This window comes from Halictus rubicundus, chromosome 13 (assembly GCF_050948215.1).
Source record: "Halictus rubicundus isolate RS-2024b chromosome 13, iyHalRubi1_principal, whole genome shotgun sequence".
Lineage (NCBI taxonomy): Eukaryota > Metazoa > Arthropoda > Insecta > Hymenoptera > Halictidae > Halictus > Halictus rubicundus.
In genome coordinates, this window is record NC_135161.1 from 13,670,308 (window position 1) to 13,689,233 (window position 18,926).

At 42.8% G+C, this 18,926-nt stretch overlaps 1 protein-coding gene across 1 annotated transcript in view; it reads right to left on the reverse strand.

Moving 5' to 3' along the window:
• LOC143360263 (1-phosphatidylinositol 4,5-bisphosphate phosphodiesterase epsilon-1) overlaps positions 1-18,926 on the reverse strand; it is a 128,438-nt gene that overhangs the window by 50,625 nt on the left and 58,887 nt on the right. The window contains exon 5 of the mRNA XM_076798957.1: positions 1,543-1,843. The gene's annotated coding sequence lies outside the window, so the exon portion shown is untranslated. The remainder of the gene's footprint in view (positions 1-1,542; positions 1,844-18,926) is intronic.

Consider the following 18,926-nt stretch of genomic DNA (forward strand, 5'->3'; position numbering starts at 1 on the left):
AGTTTGCTAGCTAGTGTGTAACTTCTCTAAAAAAGTCAGCTTGACTTTGAGAATTTTTTTACTTCGACGAATAGTTGTATTTTTAAAAAAAGGTAGTTGATAAGTTGTGCCACACTTTTATCCACAGTATACTGAATTTTCGTTAAAAATTGCTAAATAGAAGTGGGGTGGCAACTATGTTTATGGGTATGAATGTTTTTGTTTGTGAACGTGTTAAACAAATAATTGGCTTGTTCCTAGTGGACGAGAGTGCATCGGTATTTTTTGCGCACGGATCGTTGCGCTTTCCGCAAAAATGAAATCGTGGCTAATGAAACGAAAACCTATCTATATCATTGGTAGCTTTTCAATTATCGGAGTACGGATGTTTTTGACAACTGCGAAATTGGTGATACGTTGATCCACTGTTTGCAAAGCTCGCTGATTTTTCTGAACGATGCAACAGCTTACACATAGTAACAAATTAGCAGCAGCTGACTGAAAAGTTGCACCGAGTCTCATTTCTCGGAGCAACTGGGTCAAAACAGACCCGGCCTTCCAAAGATTAATTAAACTCATGACACATTACAGAATAATAACGGTCCACTGTACAATAAGACACATAACGGGCCAAGCTACAAATATTACCCAGCACCATTCCAGAGATAAAATGAAATTATTCTCATATTCATAATTATTATACCCCAGGCATGTAATATACAGCCCCAAATTACAGATATTACCTGCACTGGAATTGGGATGGTGAAAATTTCATTGTTCTCGTATGCGCGAGTACTATGTCCTCCATTAGAATATTTGTACATTTTTATATTGTTTCAAGCCACTTTCGCGTAATTACCCACACACTGTCTAGACTGCAAACGTTACACAGAGACTTTCTTATAAAAATAGCTCTCAGAAATACTGCTCCGATATAAGACGATGGCTCGGGGTCGTCTGTCGCCGTATTTCGGACAGGGGTACCTATTCGGCTTGACACTGTTCTCGAGTGGGCTACGGGGTCCTATAAACTAGTCCGGCAGTCCTTAACACTAGGTTTACGGAGCATTAAAAGCGAGTATTTTACATGACTTTATAAAAATAATAAGAACGTGTTTATCCAAGTTTTCAGGCATTTTTTAAATAATATATACCCAAGGAAATAAGTTTGTCGAGTAATGCCACGTAAATGGATCTTCGCAATCTCAATAATCGTCAATTAAAAATATTAGAACCCGTAAACCTAGTGTTAAAGTGGTCTCGTGGCGAGTACAGTGTCTACTCGATGTATGTCACCGGCACGGGTCTAGGAACGGACATGTATCGGCTAGGAAATATTATTCTCTGATCCACAAAACCCCGGCGGCCAAGGTCACGCCCGCAACAGTGGGGGTAGTTCTGGGACTTTTATCGCCTAGGGATTTTGGACATACAGGGAGTAAAAACTGTACTGGCTTCAACGAGCTTAAGTGTCCGTTGATCGGGGAGGCCGCTCTACAATTTTTGGACGATCGGAAAAACGTTCGAGTAGTTTTCGGTTCGAACTGCGATTCGGGGACTCACCTTATCAGGTAATGGTTCGGCCACGTGGGGTGGAGGAAGCGGAAGTGGCTGTAGTATTCGCCGTTGGCGGTGATGGAAACGGCGCTTCCACCCGCGGGTGGAATCGCCACTGTTCACCGTTGAAATCAGCCCAACGACCACGCCGGGTAATCCCCACGTAGTTTTGCAGCCTGCATCAGGATGGCTCCATTGACCTCTATCTAGAAGGATCACTGGAACAGTTTTCACCTTCTTCCTTCTTCCTGGCTCGGCCCGCTGCTTCCTCGCCTCTCGAGGATTTTCGCCTGGCCTCTCTGCCGACCTGGAAATTAAAAAGACAAAGATCGTTTTCTCGGATACCAGTCACCGCGATAATTGAATACAGATTAGCGCCGAGGAGAGATCACGATCGAGAGACGCTCCTCTCGAGTACAATGTCTGCGGGGGCTGTGTGTGATACTCGATTTTTAAACTGTACAAATGATATCACTTTTTATTATGAACTTATTATGAACTTCGGGACGTGCAACGATTATCAGTTTGATGAGTAAGATTACGAAAATTAGTTGATTGGTTGTACTCCGAGCGAAAGGTGGCATAATCGCGTAGATCGTGTACGACGAATTACGTGGCGAGCGGTCTCATTAACGTTATTAAATTGACGCGGCCGGTTCGACGCGTTGAATCAATACATTTTATGTACCGACATTCTCGGGTAACACGGCCGGGACAATGCGTTATTGTCGTTGCTTAATTCGCTGCACGCGGGATAGTTTTACTCGAGGCGTTACGCTGTAGTGTTGCGCGCTGCGCGCACGGTGAACTCCCGTGCTTCCTAGATCCCGCACATGCATCTTGATAACAGTAAATTCGTGACTATTAGTCAATACAGTTAATGGGCCGAATGATCTCGTAAAAGCTGCTGTTCGAATATATCGGTCGAATGCTGTAGCTTAATTACCAACTATAAATTTAATAGTCTAGAGTTCAATATTGAACGGTCTCCCTTTAGAAAAATTTGGTTTTAAACGCTATTTACGGGATTAATGACGACCGGATTTCTCGTAATGAAATTTAATTCGAAACCCTTCTTTGCGCAAAACTGCACCGGTAAATGCTTTTTCTAAATAGAATTTCATATCAAACAGTGAAATTGGATTTGGGGGGGGGGGGGGTGGCAGTGACGAGGACAACCGAGTGGATCGCGAACAAATAATCGGAAAATAACTCGAGAGAAAATGGGAAAGCGAAAAATGGGTGTATAAGGTACGCTACGAGGAACAACGGAGCCGTAACGCAAAGTAATGAACTCTGTTTTCACGATAAACAAACCGAAGACTAGGAAAACGCTGGGGTCAGAAGCTGCGGCGGAACAAATTTTAATAAAATGTGACTACGGAAGAAACGTTGTAAAGGAAGGTCGTCTGTTGTTCTTTCTGTGAACCATTCTTTCCTACATAACAAACAATATCACTATTCTAGTAAAAGAAATTATATAAATCAGCACTACTATAAACTGTAAATGAACCGGTTGGTTTAAGGCAATAATAAATGAATTTCCAAGTAAATAATTTTCCGAGGATAGGTGCCCCGTCACGTAATCTCTACATATTTGGGAAAAAAGCGTGGCTTTCCCCGAATTTTCAAAATTTTGACTGGGGCAATAGTTTCCCCCACTCCGCAGGAAGCTCCGCAAATATTTCGCAATTTGCTCGATTGTTTCGTCGAACGTTGCGGAAAGTAAAAGCACGCGATACTGCCGTTGCGTGCGTTACACCGCAACGCCAATATCAATTAGCCTCATTGCCGTTATTGCGGAATTATGTAGCTAAATTTAATCGCGACGCGAATTGCTCGTCAGTCGTTCTCCGTCGCGGAATCGCGTTGCGAAATTCCGTTGGTCCGTAGGGTCAAACGGGCAAAATGGGAAATTGCCCATCGACGCGAACCGAATAAATTACAGCGTGGGAGCGCAGGTTCCTTTTTCGAAAAAATGTCGACTGGCCGCAGAGAGATTCGGATCACATTTCGGCGGGGAGAAAACGAGCCTCCGCGGGCCAATGTTAATTTCGGTTTCGTTGTCCTTTGCGGTTCTTCCTCGGCTTCTGGAAAGTTTGCCGACTTTGCCGTTTTGCGGGGGAATTTCGTCGATAATTCGAGTCGAGGGGACACCTAATTTCTCGACGCTGCTGCCGGACAGTGAACGCTCCTGACCGCGCTTCGCGTAATCGAAAATTATGCTGGGTATTTTCTCCCTATTTTAGGAAATTTGTAGAATTTAACCCGGCGAATGACATTTAATTTCCTTTTATTTCTATAGGGAAAGAAACTGCTTCACCTCTCGAAAATATGAAACGAATAATTGAAGATACTTCTTACGATTATTTTTAAACAACAGGAATTATTGAATTGAGTAAACTTCCAGATCTTTCCAGGGAAAGATGCGTGACCGGATAATTGAGCATTTTACGCGAACGAGCAAATGTTTGAAACCACTTTGGGAACTGATGGAAACGGAGATATGTGTGTCAAGTCAACAGGCAAATAATTGAACTGGTCAGATTGCAATCTGCACAAGTCACTCATTTTTTATCGAATTATTCATGGTGGAACAGAGAGGCATTTTAATCCTAAAGTGGACGATTCCAAACACAAATTCGACCATTTTTACACACAGCAATTGTTACGAACGACTCGCAGCAAATAATTCATTTTACTAATTATACCTTCATTTGGACAATGCAACGAGTTCGTGAATTTGTTGCTCCTTTCGCTTTTTTGAACTATCGTCAAGAAGTTAGTGCACGAAGTGTGCAGATAATATTGGAAAATGTTTTAATCGTCGCAAAAACTGGAGAAGCAATCCAGCCACTTAAACAACGTCTCTTAATGCGGGTAATTGACATTTAATATTCTCGAAACGCGGTAGACACGAAGTTATCTGCAGCGTTCGACATTTATTCGCAATAAAATGTCCCGCGATCGTTTGCAAGAGTTGAGAAGTGCTCGCCGCATATTAAGATAAGCGTTCCATAAATACGACTCGTTTACTCACAGGTCGATAATCGGTCGTCTAGAAACCCCTGAAGACGAGCTTAAACGCTATGTAACCACTGTTTGTCGCCTTAGCGTGGCAGCTGCTAATTCCGGCGAAACAAAGTGTCGGGAAAACTGTTTCGCCCCTGCTTACGTAATATCAGGTGCCGTCAATCGCTAAAAACGCAATCTTTGTATCTTTATCATTTCAATGTATCTTTCAGAACTTCTCTGTGCATTGATTCCCAGGTGGATTTCATTTTTCTAATACCAACAATCTAGCTGGTAGCAAATCTAGCTAGTAGCAAATCTAGATAATAGCAGAAACTATTTTTTAGAAATTTTCTAATTTTAGAAATTAATAAACCCAAGGGTAGATCTCACTTTTAAAATTATTGTAGTAAGATTGCAGCGAACTGGAGTTAAATAAAAATTGATTTCCACCCCCAATCATTTGAATAGTTGGTACAAAAAATAAGATATACATTGAATACACAGGGTACGTAAAGTTGATACGAAACCACCCTTCAGAAAGGATCAGTATTTCCTTCAACAGCGATGCATATCAATGATATCAATAAAATCGTACCAATAATAATCCCTGCGTGGGCAGGGGGATGAAGACCCAGGGTAAGTCCTGCACGTCGTAAAAGGCGACCTAGAGATCAACCACTTGTAGGGCTAACCACCCTCCAACAGTGTCCGAAGCATTCCGAACACATACACACACACACGTGTAGAATACGTGTTCCCACCCCCTAAAACCACATTATGGCGCGAACAAAAAATGAGTCCGCGTTGAGGATGAATTACTCTACTTTCACACGAAGTTTCACAATTTTCTAAGCTTTCTGGGCAACCTAAGCTTCCTGGGCAACCTAAGCTTCCTGGGCAACCTAACCTCCCTTTTGAGTCGCGCGTCAGAGATGGATACCGTTTCGACGCTAATTAAAAAAGAAAATAATTAGAAATTTGCTGGAATTATTTTCCAGAAAAGTGGAGATAAAAGAAGTTGTGTTTGAAAAATATTACTATATTTTTGTATACTTGTTAGACACTAAGAGAAAGTCATTTTTTCTAAAGCATCATTGCAATTGATTATATTTTAATACTTCACGGTGCAAAAGAATAACGGACAAACTCACCTATTCAATTACTTCCGCAAACTCGACCAAGGTAATCGCTTATATCGCGGCTCGCCTAACAGGAAAAATGCAGACACGCGCACGGTAAAAGCGACGTAATGGAATTCTAATTTGAAATTACCATTTCCTCGGGTGATGAAAGTAACGAGGAAACACAGGGAAGCGGAAGCTGAGATATTCACACAGATTCTCGCGCGTTCTTGTCTCAATTAATAAAGGATAATGCTCGTTGCCCAAGAGGTTCTACGAATTGTTAAATACTGCGTTACCTCCGACCGGTTAAAACGATTAAAAATAGATGTACAAACGGTGTGTCATTTCGTGAGAATTGTTGAATTCCACCGATTTTATGGGAACGACTCGGCACGGCATAAACGGAGAAACGTATCCGCCAATTAGTCAACGGCGACGGAACTTTGTTTCAATAAGAAGCCGAGCACCACCCTTGAGACTAATAAACCTGAAAAGTTACTGAACATTCTCCGCCCCCGCCGGAGTTTTCCTCGGCAACGCACACGCTATACTGGTTTCATAAAATCTGCGGCGGAAAAACAGGACGCGGCTACAATATCGTACCACACGCGCCGAGTGCAAACGAGATAAACTTCCTCAGCGTAAAAACGAGCTTAAACGGAACACACCGGAGGAATTATTCGACGCCCCTGTAATTTTCGATAACTTATCTCGTGCACCTAGGCGACTGCAACACGGTTGCCTGCTGCAGCACGTGTGCGCAGACACCTTCGAACTGACCTTAATTTTTATCAGATACGGGGACCCTGAATGTTTCCGGTGCACAGGTTTCCGCTCCGACGGACCTTGATACCGGTAAAATGAAACACGCGCGCGGGCGCGTTCCTTTTCAATGTCGTGTCGCATATTTCATTTCTCCGCTAACGTTTTTAATACAGTGGCTATTACATTCAAATCGGCCCCCCCCCCCCTTGAACGTCTGCCGGGGACACCGAAAAATGTTGCAAATAAATATGCAACGGTCTCGAGGGGCCGAGTAATTTCAGTTGAAGCGGTTTTTGCACGCCGCCCTGCCGGGCCAAATTAAAATTTGTCCACTGATGGCAAACGGTTTTTCACCGGAAACCTCGCCCTGAGACACTAAGGCACTCGAAAATGTATTAGCCGGCCAGACGTTTCTCCGGTCAATTCCTCGCCTCAAAATTTCGATTTTTGACATTCTCTCGCCGAGATGCACAGAATTAGCTAGCGAAAAATTAAAAATTTCTGGGTTGCCAAGCTGAAGTTTACCCCATAAATGGTAAATATGTAATACAAAATTAGCAAACTTAGGAAAACAGTACTAAGTAATCTAGTATCTACTATCGCCAGTATCTAGGAAATTGCAACTATGTTTTCTGCGAGCATCGAGAGCCCGGTACAAAAATCTCGTGGTTTATTCGAGAGGCGCGCGTAGCCATTTTACGAGTGGACACTGATAAACGATCCTCGTGGACAGTGTCGCGCATCCTCGACATGCTCCAGTGTCTTCGAGCGTAACGAGAATAACCAAAGTAGAAGTGACAGCAAATGGCGGAACAGAAACTTCCGTTCCGTGCTGCTTCTTGACCTAGAAGTGCCATTTTTGCCGGGAGCGGGGACTTGCCGGCGAACACCTAATCGTACGAGGAACACGTTGACAGTTTATACTTCACTGGTGAATTGTTGTTGTTCGTATTCTTTGCAACATCACGCGTACAGTTTCAACGGAAGCACTCGGGGACCGCTTGCAGGAGGATTTCTATGTAAGTTTGCAACGACCTCTGCGGGACGACCGTGACACGGCGAAGAAAGTGCTATCGAGGAATTTTAATTGCTCATCGCGCTAGTTTTATACACCTGGGGATCGCCATGCATATTCTGCCTGGCATGATCGTGCGAATAATAAGACGGGATCGTTTTTACTGCGCGCGGTGCAGTCAGAACTACGAGAGAAACCAGATAAGAGGTTGAAAGGTTCGATTTTCACAGACGATATATTATCAGAAATTTTTGTTTCCTCTAATTACTAGATCATAGGAGTTTTATGCAGAATTGTGTGCGGAGATTTTATGCTGAGATTTTTATGCAATATTTGTAAAATTTTCATTGAAAAGAAAAATGTCAACAGGAGCTGTCAATTCTCTGCCGATTCTTAATTCTTGTTCGGTGAAATCAGTGCGGATCTGAGAATTGCACAGGCAAACAAAAAAGCGGACACGCGCATAGGTTTCGAGGGAAAGTTAGTTAGAAGAATGCAGTCGATATTGTTGCTATGCAGCCGCCCCTCCCGTTGAGGTTTTTGAACGTAAGCCGCATCCGTGTAGAAGAATTATCCCAGCGTTTCGCTAACACCGCAGTTGCCTTCAACAGGGGATTGAAATGCACACTGAAAGCCTCGGCAGTAGTAACAGCATGTACTGCGCCGACGGTACAAGCTTTAAATCTTTCATTCCTGACATCATCGCTGCGGTTTACGGGTACGAAGTTATACATTTTGACAATGTAATTCTCCAGAAAAATATTACTTTCGTTCCAGCCACCGCGCTCACTTGACCTGTGCCCTTTCCTCCTCCTCTTTTTTTAGCGAAATCCATTACTGTTCTGCAGCAGGATGATACATATATTCGCGGACAGCTGATACAGTCATGCGTCCAAATGAAAAATGTTGTAACGTGAAACTCTGTTCCCTGTTTCATCGGACTATAATCTCTGGGACCCATAAACTCCCATTCCAGGACAGTGCCGAGTCGAATAGATACCCCCGGTCCGTAATACGACGAAAGCGGTCCCGAGTCGTCGCCTTATATCGGAAGAAAATTGAATTAATTATTTTTTGGTTTTTCAAAAAATTGTGGACGACAGAGAAGTGCCATAAGCGGAATAGATACCCCCGGTCCGTAATACGTCGGAGGCCGCCCCGAGTCGTCGCCTTATATCGGAAGGAAACTGAATTAATTATTTTTTGGTCTTTCAAAAAATTGTGGACGACAGAGAAGTGCCATAAGCCGAATAGATACCCCCGGTCCGTAATACGTCGAAAGCCGGTCCCGAGTCATCGCCTTATATCGAAGGGAAACTAAATTAATTATTTGTTGGTCTTCTAAGAAATTGTGGACGAGAGAGAAGTGCCGATGACTACGAGGGCTTACAAAAAGGAACAATTTTGTATTTTTCATGAAAATCCGCGCTGGTGAAACTGTGTAATTGTTTTTCACGGTGGATCGGACTCCAATTAATTCGCAGCCTGTAACTGTATGATACAACGATCTCTGCGATCTATCGCGTTCGATCAACTTCCTTTAGCTCCGGGCATTAAAATACTTTCAATCAAAGTTCATGTACCCGAGGGGGGAGGGGGGAGGGCGACTGCACTGTATTTTCCTCGAGAGTGAATCGATAGTATTTCATCGTAGCTCAGATGGGGAATAAAAAACTGCTGCAGCTACTTCGTACACACACGAGCGCGCATACATACGATACATGTATATGTATATTTGCCCGCGTTTATATAAGTGACGCAAAGGAATATTTCATTAGATTCCCTGGAACAGAAATTGAATTCCATCGATTCGTTTCCGCTTACTTCGCCGATGTAAAGCCTGACGAATGGAATTCGCTCGTTTATTTCTCACTCCACTCGGAATTAACAGGATGGCTTGCCCCGTCGATAAAATGAAACGCATCTTTCGGCTTGAAATATGTAAGAAACGGAACGGCGCGGACACGGATTCGCGACTTTGTCTCTGACAGAACGAACGGACTCGAATAAATTCCCGCGAATGTCTGCCATTTCTATCCGGAGAACCATCCTTCATACTACAATAAAATTACGTCCCCTTTTTGTTTAACGGGGACTGTGCAACGACTAATGAAATTACCAGACCTGTGACAAATATACAGAGCGAGTAATACAGAGTCCCGTAATTTTCGTTAAATTGTTCTTCGTCAACACAGTGTCCTGCTTTTCATTTAATTTAGGAAATTTTCGGCACTGCATCGGAATAAAATTCGTTTGATATTGTTTCTCGTCTAAAAGGGTATTTTCTAAAATCTGATGATTTCTCTATATATGTCGCCAAGGAATCGATGATAAATGTCGCGGAACTATCCCCACCGTGTTATTGACATATATCGAGCTCGACAATTTTTTAGAAGAGTTCCAGCGGTGCGAGGATTTCCGTGAATATTTAACCGCGAGCAGAACAATGCATTAACATGAAATCTGAATACCTGATCAAATTAGTCCCGTTTCCTGCAGACCGATTCGATTCTTCGGCGATTCTCTCTCCCCGAGATTATTTACTCTCGAGTTTCCGAGGCTCCCCGGAAAATTTATAACCGACTCGGGGCAGAATAAACCGTCGAGATTGATTATAATTAATTTTTCTTTCGCGGCCGGTCCGCGGACCGCGGCTGTTTCGTCACGTTTTCGTCCCGCTGATTTTATTTCCCGGCTTCCCTCGCTTCCCGTTCGCGGATCGTAACGAAAGCTTTTATAAAATCGCCGGTTAAATCTCATCACGAGACAGCTTTTTTCTGCCGGTTGCGAGACAATGCTCCCGGCAACAACAACACGGCGAAGCATCGGAGCATAAGCGAAGAAGCGTACCGAAGGAAAAAACGGTGTCGTTCTTTTCGTGCCGCGAGCACCGCCGGAGAAATGTTAATATCATATTTCCAGGTTAACCCGCCATTTTCTTCGTGAACGCTCGCGGCCCCGCGAGCATAAACGCAACGAAATAACGAAAAATATCCTCGGCGAATTTCAACCGCGAATGCCCCCTTTCGTTCATTCTCGTTTCTTTGTTCGAGCCGCTATAGTTTGCGGGCATGCATAGTGCAACGCACTAATGAACGGTTATAATTACACCTCGGACGTTTTCTGCGCGACTTTAAACGACCCACAGGAAATGCAGACGCAATTGTGAGAAATATTGCTGCATTCGTTTGATTGTTTCTCGTGAATATATTGTCATATCAATTTTAAAGAATTAAAGGAGGATTTGTTGAACTTCTCCTTGGCAACCCAGAGATTTTTAACTTTTTATTGTATAATCCTGTACAGCTTGACGAGAAAATGCCGAAAATTGAATTTTCGAGGCGAGGAATTCCAGAGAAGTTCTTTTGGAAGCAGTTTTTCAGAAATATGGGTACATTTATTTTATTGTATAATATTTTGCAAATATGCTAACGTGTCAGTTTATTCTGTAACTCGCAGAAACGCCACTAATTAAAATGTTTAATATCATAATATTTTGGAGGCAATGATCGCGAAGAGCTAATTCATTAATTCGAACGACCAGTTTATCAAGTGTCGTCAAACGCGTTGATTAAAGTGATCACTTTGATGACAACTTTAATTAATACATCAGTCTGCTATGCAGTAACGCGCATATCTATGAAGCTATTTACAATATATGCAACCGTTAATTATCGAGGCGATCGAGACGATTTTAATTGTCAAAAGAAAGGGATCTGAGCAGCTTGGAAAGCTTAAGCAAATTTCAAAAATTCCCACAAAAATTAATCTAGATTTCATTCCAGATGCGTAATTTCGAAAACTATACGCTTTCCCAGGGGGGCCGAATTTATTCGAAATACAACTCTCTCGAAAGCTGGAGTTTTCTCTTTAAAATAACGAGGAGTCCGTCTCCATTACTTTCCGCTTCGAAATGATACGTTCCGACTCTCGTGGAAGCTACTTCTCTTACTTCCACGTTTTCTTTACTGTACCAATTTTCGGCAAGTGACAAACGATCCTAGAGTGACTGGCATTCATTTAAAACGACGCTTCCTCCGGCAATACGGACGTAGATTGTTCAAGACAATTTCTTTCGACACTTCGGTGCCTACGGTTTCATATATCACTCGGTGTAGGTGTGGGAACCTAGCGTTAAATAATTCTCTCGACGATGGGACATTAAATCGCGCTCGGGTCCGCAACTCGGACCAAACAGTATTTACTCTCATAACTTCCTGAAAAATACCTAAAAAAATCCGTCCACCATATATCTCGTCCACTTTTTATTTTCTATACAAACTTGATCAATTTCATCTCGGTCAGAGTTTCTCGAATAAATATTCAATTTTCCTTTCTATCAATTCTATTTTCCAGGCCAGTATAAACGGACTTTTAATTATTTATCTTGGCTTTTCGTTAGACCTGCATTGTAACTTAATATTTCAAAAAGTCTTCCACGTATCTCTCTCGTAAAGTTCACTTTGCTTTTTCTCGCGGAGTTCCGAGGAGATTGATTGAATTTATTGCCGATATACCACGGTTAACGAGAAGCCTGGTATTAATGTTCCGACAGGTAAAGCGTTAATGGATAAATGTTAAGCAAACTTCCCCAGAAATCTCAACTTTTTCCTCAACTTTCTCAGATCCCGACGTCTATCCCTCTAGAGCACTCTCAGCACGATTCCCACCGGGGAGTGGGGGCTGCAATGGCCATCTGTCGTCGGAATGGACGACAGTTTGGTGACATTGTGGACTTTTCCGAAAGTTCCCGTTCTTCCGGTAGAGATCAGACGCGATATTACACTTGAGCAACCAGACCATGATGCGTCAGTAAATGTTAATCTAATATTAATTCCGTATTCATTCGCAACAGTTCGACGAATTGTCACAACTTCACGCCTTGAGAGTTTCGTACTGCTTTTAGCTACCTATCGCCTTCTTCTTAGTAATTTTTTAAATAAAATCTTCGACACTTTTTATTTTTCGCAGTGTAGCTTCCGTGCCGAAGAAAATAATCTGTCCAATGGAAAACCAAAAAATACACGGAATATTTTCGCTATGTTTCAATCAGTTTTGGCTTCCATGTGGATATTCGAAAGGGGCGAGAGCAATTAGCATCGTGCAGTAGAACGTGTGCCATTTGATTGGCCAATTTTTGTTCCTTTTTCCCCAGTTTTTCGCGCATTTCACTCAGCTTCTGGCGTTATTGGTTCGAAAATTTCTCCACCATTTGGTCCTCGCTATCGACTCCAAAATACCATATTATCTGTAATTAATTTTTCTTCTGTTCTATAATTTTGGCGTCATCTATTGAAACTTGAAGATTCAAAATTCTTTAAATTCAAACCACAGAATCTGGCGGCTGAGGACGAACTTTTAGTCAGATACTAGTCGATCGATAAGACGTGCATAATTGTTTAAGCGAGCATAAAAATGGTTCGGTTTAGGTCGCAATCGTTCAAAAGTGCCTAACCCCCCGAGAGTCGTGCATTTCCTTCGAAAATGCGGTTCGCGTTCATCTTCCGTCGGTAATTTCGGCTTTAACTTTGAAAACGCACTGTCGTCCCCACATTTCTGGTACGTTTCCATGCATATTGATGGCCGTAGAAAATGGCGGACGGCGGAGGAGACGCCGGGGTCCAGTAATAACTCGAGCGACAGGATGAAATAGTTTACCTTCACGTACGGCGCGCGTTACACGGTGCTTGTGCACGTAAACCCGAGCGGCACTTCTTCCCTTTATGCGTTTTCTCCGCCTTCCTCGCCGACGCGACGCGACGCGACGCGACGCTGCAAACGCGTATTCATGCATCGCCATTTGTTAATTTGTTTCTACCGGTTGATGCACCCAGAAACACGCCAATGAGAAACCTCCGCGGCATAGAACGGTTCTTCTGGACAGGCTGCGGCTGTTACACACACATACGCACACACACGCGCACACAACCCTGGTCAATTGACTTTCGTGCATTCGGAATTGTGCTGGTTACGCGCGCGGATTCAACTTTGTTATCTCCGCGAAATTACGACTGCAATTCCCCCCCCCCCGACTCTCGCCATCGCGTAATTCTCATTTTTGCGATTCGACCTATTTTCAACGCGTCGGCTGTGTTCTTAACGGTTTCACCGCGATCGACACACGATCTTTTTACCTCGGCATTCAACTGGACAATTTTGGGAAAGAAACGCACGAAAATAAAAATCCTGTGGAATTTTAGCATTTTTTGACGATTTTTCGAAGCCATACACGCAGGAAGATCCGCAGTCGAATTGTTATACAAAGATTTGGAGAAGTTAGGAACCAGAGGTTATGACTACACTGCAGATCTTCGTGCATTTATGGCCTCTGAAAATTTTCAAAAATTGTTACAATATGAAATTCCACAGAATTTAGTACGATTTATATTCGTTCCAGAACTACAAAGGCTACCGCCGCTAAAAATTAGATTTTGTTTCCACGTTCCTAAAATTTGCCTAGAAAAATTGAATATTGCATAAACATTCGAAGTCTAGTTACGACTAACGATTTTCAAAAATTGTTATAACATGAAATTCCACAAGTACGATTTTTATTCGTTTCAGAACTACAAAGGCTACCGCCGCTAAAAATTAGATTTTGTTTCCACTCTCCCAAAATTTACCTAGAAAAATTGAATATTGCATAAACATCCGCAGTCTAGTTACGACTAACGACGGAAAATACTTCGAGTAAAGTATGCTCTATTTTTCTTTGAAGCTTGTTCCAGTAGCCGATGTAAAGAGACTGAAATCCCAAGAAAACTAATGGTAGAATCGGAGGAGATAGGGGAGGGGGCACTGGAAATCAATTTCCAGTAATAAATCGCATCGTCCGAGACCATTAGCCGGGTAACAAAGGAATCCCGGGGACAAACAGATCTCAACATTTCATTCAGATTATTATTGCTGACCGGACAAGTAGTAAAGTAAATGGAATCCCGTACGTACATTCGAGGCACGTTACCGAACACGTGCTCAGGTGCATTACTAACGTGCAGGCGACCGTAACATAAAGTGATGTGTGTGTGCACACACACGTATATATACATATATATAGAAGCTTCTCGACGATGGACACGTTATCGCCGCTGCCACCGGAGGACCATGATCGATCCTATCACCTATCAAACTCCATTAACTCGTTCGTTCACCTGCTACCACCTGTATACCTGTGCTCCCAGATGTCAGGCTCGCCGCGTTTGTGACGCGAAAGCTAATTTCACCGAGGACAATTAAGACACGTCCGGGATGACTAGAATGTAGAATGATCGAATGACTGCGACGTGGTTCCCCTGGATCGACTCTCCGTCGCGCAGAACAAACACGCTATATTTCAACTCGGCGAGGATCGTGCGCGTGACACACGCTGCTGGATTCCGATGCGCTTTTAGTGCGCTTGAAAAAGTATTCAACATCTATCATCGGTGACAAACGCGTTCGAACGGACGGCCGAAATTTATCCAATCTGAGCTTTTCTCGAGGAGAAAATGTTTATCCACGGCGACCGGTAAAACAGAAATTTCAATTTGATTTGATAAATTCAATTAACCCCTTGCCCTACAATCTCGAGTCAGACTCGTGAGATTCTGAACAGAGTCCAATGAACATGTATGCTATTAATTTCCTTTGAACCGAAATAAAATTCGGAGAAAACATATAGGCATACGATAAATATAAACTATCTTTTCTTTTCTATGAAATTCTGAACGACGAGGAATTTCTAATCATTACAATCACAAAATAGATAGTGGTGCAAGGGGTTAGAAGGTTTGCTCCGTTCAATTTTTTCCCGAAAAGCAAATATAATCCGAACCTCGGAATTCGAACGAAGAAATCGTTCGAAGGGAACGTCCTCGGACAGAGACGTTTTATTACTTCGCGCGCCGTATCGGTGCAGAGTTATCTGCCATTCTACGGACCAATGGTAAACTTCGAATGACTTTTAAAGCGAGTTTCGCAAACAGGTTGAAAGTGCTCCGGGAACTGCGAACCGGTACTTTCAGAGACACTTAATTGGGATGAATTTTCAATTTCACTCGCGACTTTCGTCGCTGGACTTTCAGTGCACGTCTAACAATTTTTTCCGGAATTTTTGGCTTCGGAACCGAATTTTAAAAAATAGAAAAGTTCTCAGAGAAAATACTTCCCCATCACAAATAGTGGTGCGAGGGGTTGGGGGTGTTTTTATATCGCTGCCACTGTATGGGACCCATGAGCTCTCGGGCCACTCGAGAACAATGCCGAATAAGTGCCCTCGTCCGCAACAGGGCGAAAGCCGGTCCCGAGCCGTCGTCTTATATCGAGGGAAAAGTGATTTCCGGATTTCCGGTGCTCACATATCGTTAGGATTTTCCCGAGGTCTCGGCGGGGTTGGTAGCTTTTGTTAGGTACGATTTAGGGTAGAGTATTACCATATAAGGAAATTCTGTAAAGCGCGTCGCGAGCGGTTCTCTAGTGGCTTCGAGACTGCACGTACTGCTGAGGCGTGCATCTTCGCATGTGGGAACGGTGCTCTACGAGTGTTCTTCGGTTCGGGTCTTCGGGGCACAACACGAGAAATCGCAGATACGCTAGTTGACAGTATCGACGCTGGCCAATTAGAAGCCGGCGCACGTTCTTTTTCGAAACTTGTTGTTTATCCCACCACCGTCGCGCGTCCATTAACACGGAAATCTTCCACGGTAATTCCCTTTGCGCTCGCGCTAAAGGGAATTTCAAACGACCCAATTTTTTTTTTCAACTTCGCTATTGTCTCGCGACTTTGTACCTGCTCGTAGCACGTAATTACCTCACCTGACGACGCGACGCGATACCCACTGGAAAAATATTATCTCGAACGACATGTTACTTTGTAATTACGCCTGCGATCGCTTTTGAAATATTTCAAATAACGTGTTATTTCATTCTATTATTATTCGAGATAATTGTGAAATTGCTCTTCGAGATTATGTGATGTGTCCTGATTGATAGAGTCTGTTTTACACTGGCAACCTTTGGTGTATATTATTTTCAAAATTCTCTTGTCGCATTTGGAAGTAATAAATTATTTCAGAGAAAATTCTCGGAACAATTTCAAATAGATTTTAGTCGCACGAAGTGTCAAGAAATGTCCACGCAGTGAACTATTATTTTTAAACGGAGGCGCGGATGGAAAAATAGAGGAAGAAAAAAACATTCGCACCCTATATTGCCGCGCGCAATTCGTTTCGGCTGAGAGGTACGGTGAAAGAACAGAAGGAAAAGCGCGAAAAATTGTCGACCGCTTCTCATAATTGAACGGCTGCGCCCCCGGTTCTATGGATTTATCTCTGCTACTAGAATTTTCCAGTGTTCCCCAGGAATAGTTAAACCTTGACCTTTCAAATCGAAGCGATCCGCCCCCGTTTGTCCCGAGTTTCTATCGAAGATGCAATTAATAAGCGCCAAACCTAATAGCCGACTCGATCGTACTTAGCATTCCCTACCTTTACTCCGTTGATACTGATTTAATTGCTGTTTCGAGAGCTTCTCGTACAATACTGCCCGAGCACGATTCAATCGAAATAAAACGAGACCGACGAAACTTTTCATTTACACTCGCCCATCTCGATGGACAACCATTAACCGGTACAGTCGTTACAGAAAACAAAAGTATCTCAACAAACACCCCTGCAACCGGTTCGCGCGGATCATTGTGCACGTGTTTCGATCACTTGAATGGGTTCAAAGTAATATCATTTTCAAATGTTTCTAATATTGCTCCTTTTTTCTATTTTACGGTTTCATGTCGCACCAACTGCTAGGTTGCTTACAGAAAATGGAAGAGGAGCGTAAATTCTGATTCGTAAGGTTTAGCGTGTCAAAGCTCTGGTAAATTGTTTATTCGCAGTCGGTTCAACGTCGAACCACCGCGAATAAATATTTCCGAAATGCGATACGTTGTTACGTCATTTTTATACCACCGAAGTTATCGATTTTAGCACGAGAAGTTGAAATATTTTTAAATATTGGAATCAAAAACGGTTGCTTGAACAGAATATTTTTGGAGCAACTAATTTCTCCGTGATAACGTCACCCGGAACGTTGATGTATTCTTTATGCTGATTGGCAAACGTTGAGTTACACATGAATGAAAAGATATCACGCATGGATTCCAGTTTATGGCTCCATGAATTCCAAAGCGAAGCGATGAAAATTTCTTTTCGATAAAACAGTATAATGTCTATTGGATCCCGTTCGAATCTAGCGGTGTTAAATGCGCGGGAAAAATGGCCACCGTTCACACGCGATATCCCACGTGGTTCTCTTAAAGCACGTGTGTGTACAGCCCATGGATCATGCAAAAGAGATCATTTTCTCCCGAATAAAAATTGCGAAAAATCGAATAAATAGACAGCGGATCGCAAAATAAAAATTGCCTGCCCGAACAGCAACACACTCGAATGACACAGAAATTGCAATAAATAAATTCCTCTAATTTCTCTAACTTAAAAGCAACTAATACATGTTGTCTTATAAAAATGACGAGATTGAATTTATTTGGATTTTGTGCGGTTCGTATTATAATACATTCTCTCCTAAATACATTTATTTAATCATTTCCCACGAAAGCGCTTTTACAATTTCAGTAATTGTAAAATAAAAAATCTGGAACGGTCATTTTGACCGGCGGTGGTAGGTTCAGTGTTAAAAGTAAAAAAAAAGGGGGGCAGAGACTTTCTTGTTGCGAAGAGAGCACCGTCGTCTTATATCGGAGGAAAACTGTACTCGAATTTTCGAATGGATCTGCCACGAGGACGTCGAAACAAATTCTGCTCGCGAATGTTGACGCTTCTCGACAAGACTGTACACGCATTAATGGACATTGCCAACTACGCGGTCAAATGAACACTCCCATTATAATGGTTTACAAACCATGGAGATTGGCCCGGGCATTGACGACCCGCGGTCTCCAATTTTTCGGATGAAGCACGCGGCCATTCGCGATCGCGCTTCATGGTCGCGTTTGATTCGCCGGTGATTGTGGTTTAGAGTTGTATAGCAAGCTGCGGAGTACACAGGCGGTTAGCCGTATCCCGATAGGAAATATGGCGCAACGAAACCGCTGCCGAAGGTATAAATCGGTTAAATTGCATCGCCACCTGTTAATCAGTTAATTTCGCTACGATACCCCGAAGAGTCCCCCTATAATTGGTTCTTCTTCATCTTAGGACATCATCAAAATTTTATTGACACGACAGCCAACTCAGCAACCTCACAGTCTCGCAAAAATGAGTGTTTTTATTTAATTTAATTCTGTTTTAGAACAACATAAATCGAATATAGGCCACAGGGGTGTACTTGATGAGAAATTTGGAAAACGCAGTCCGGAGTTTTTCTCCGGTCCATTTTTCAGTGAAAAAGACGGTAATGATATTTGTTCATGGGTTGGTGCATTTGGTGGATCGCAACTCGGACAGATTGAACATCGTTGCGTCGTATTTTACGCTAAT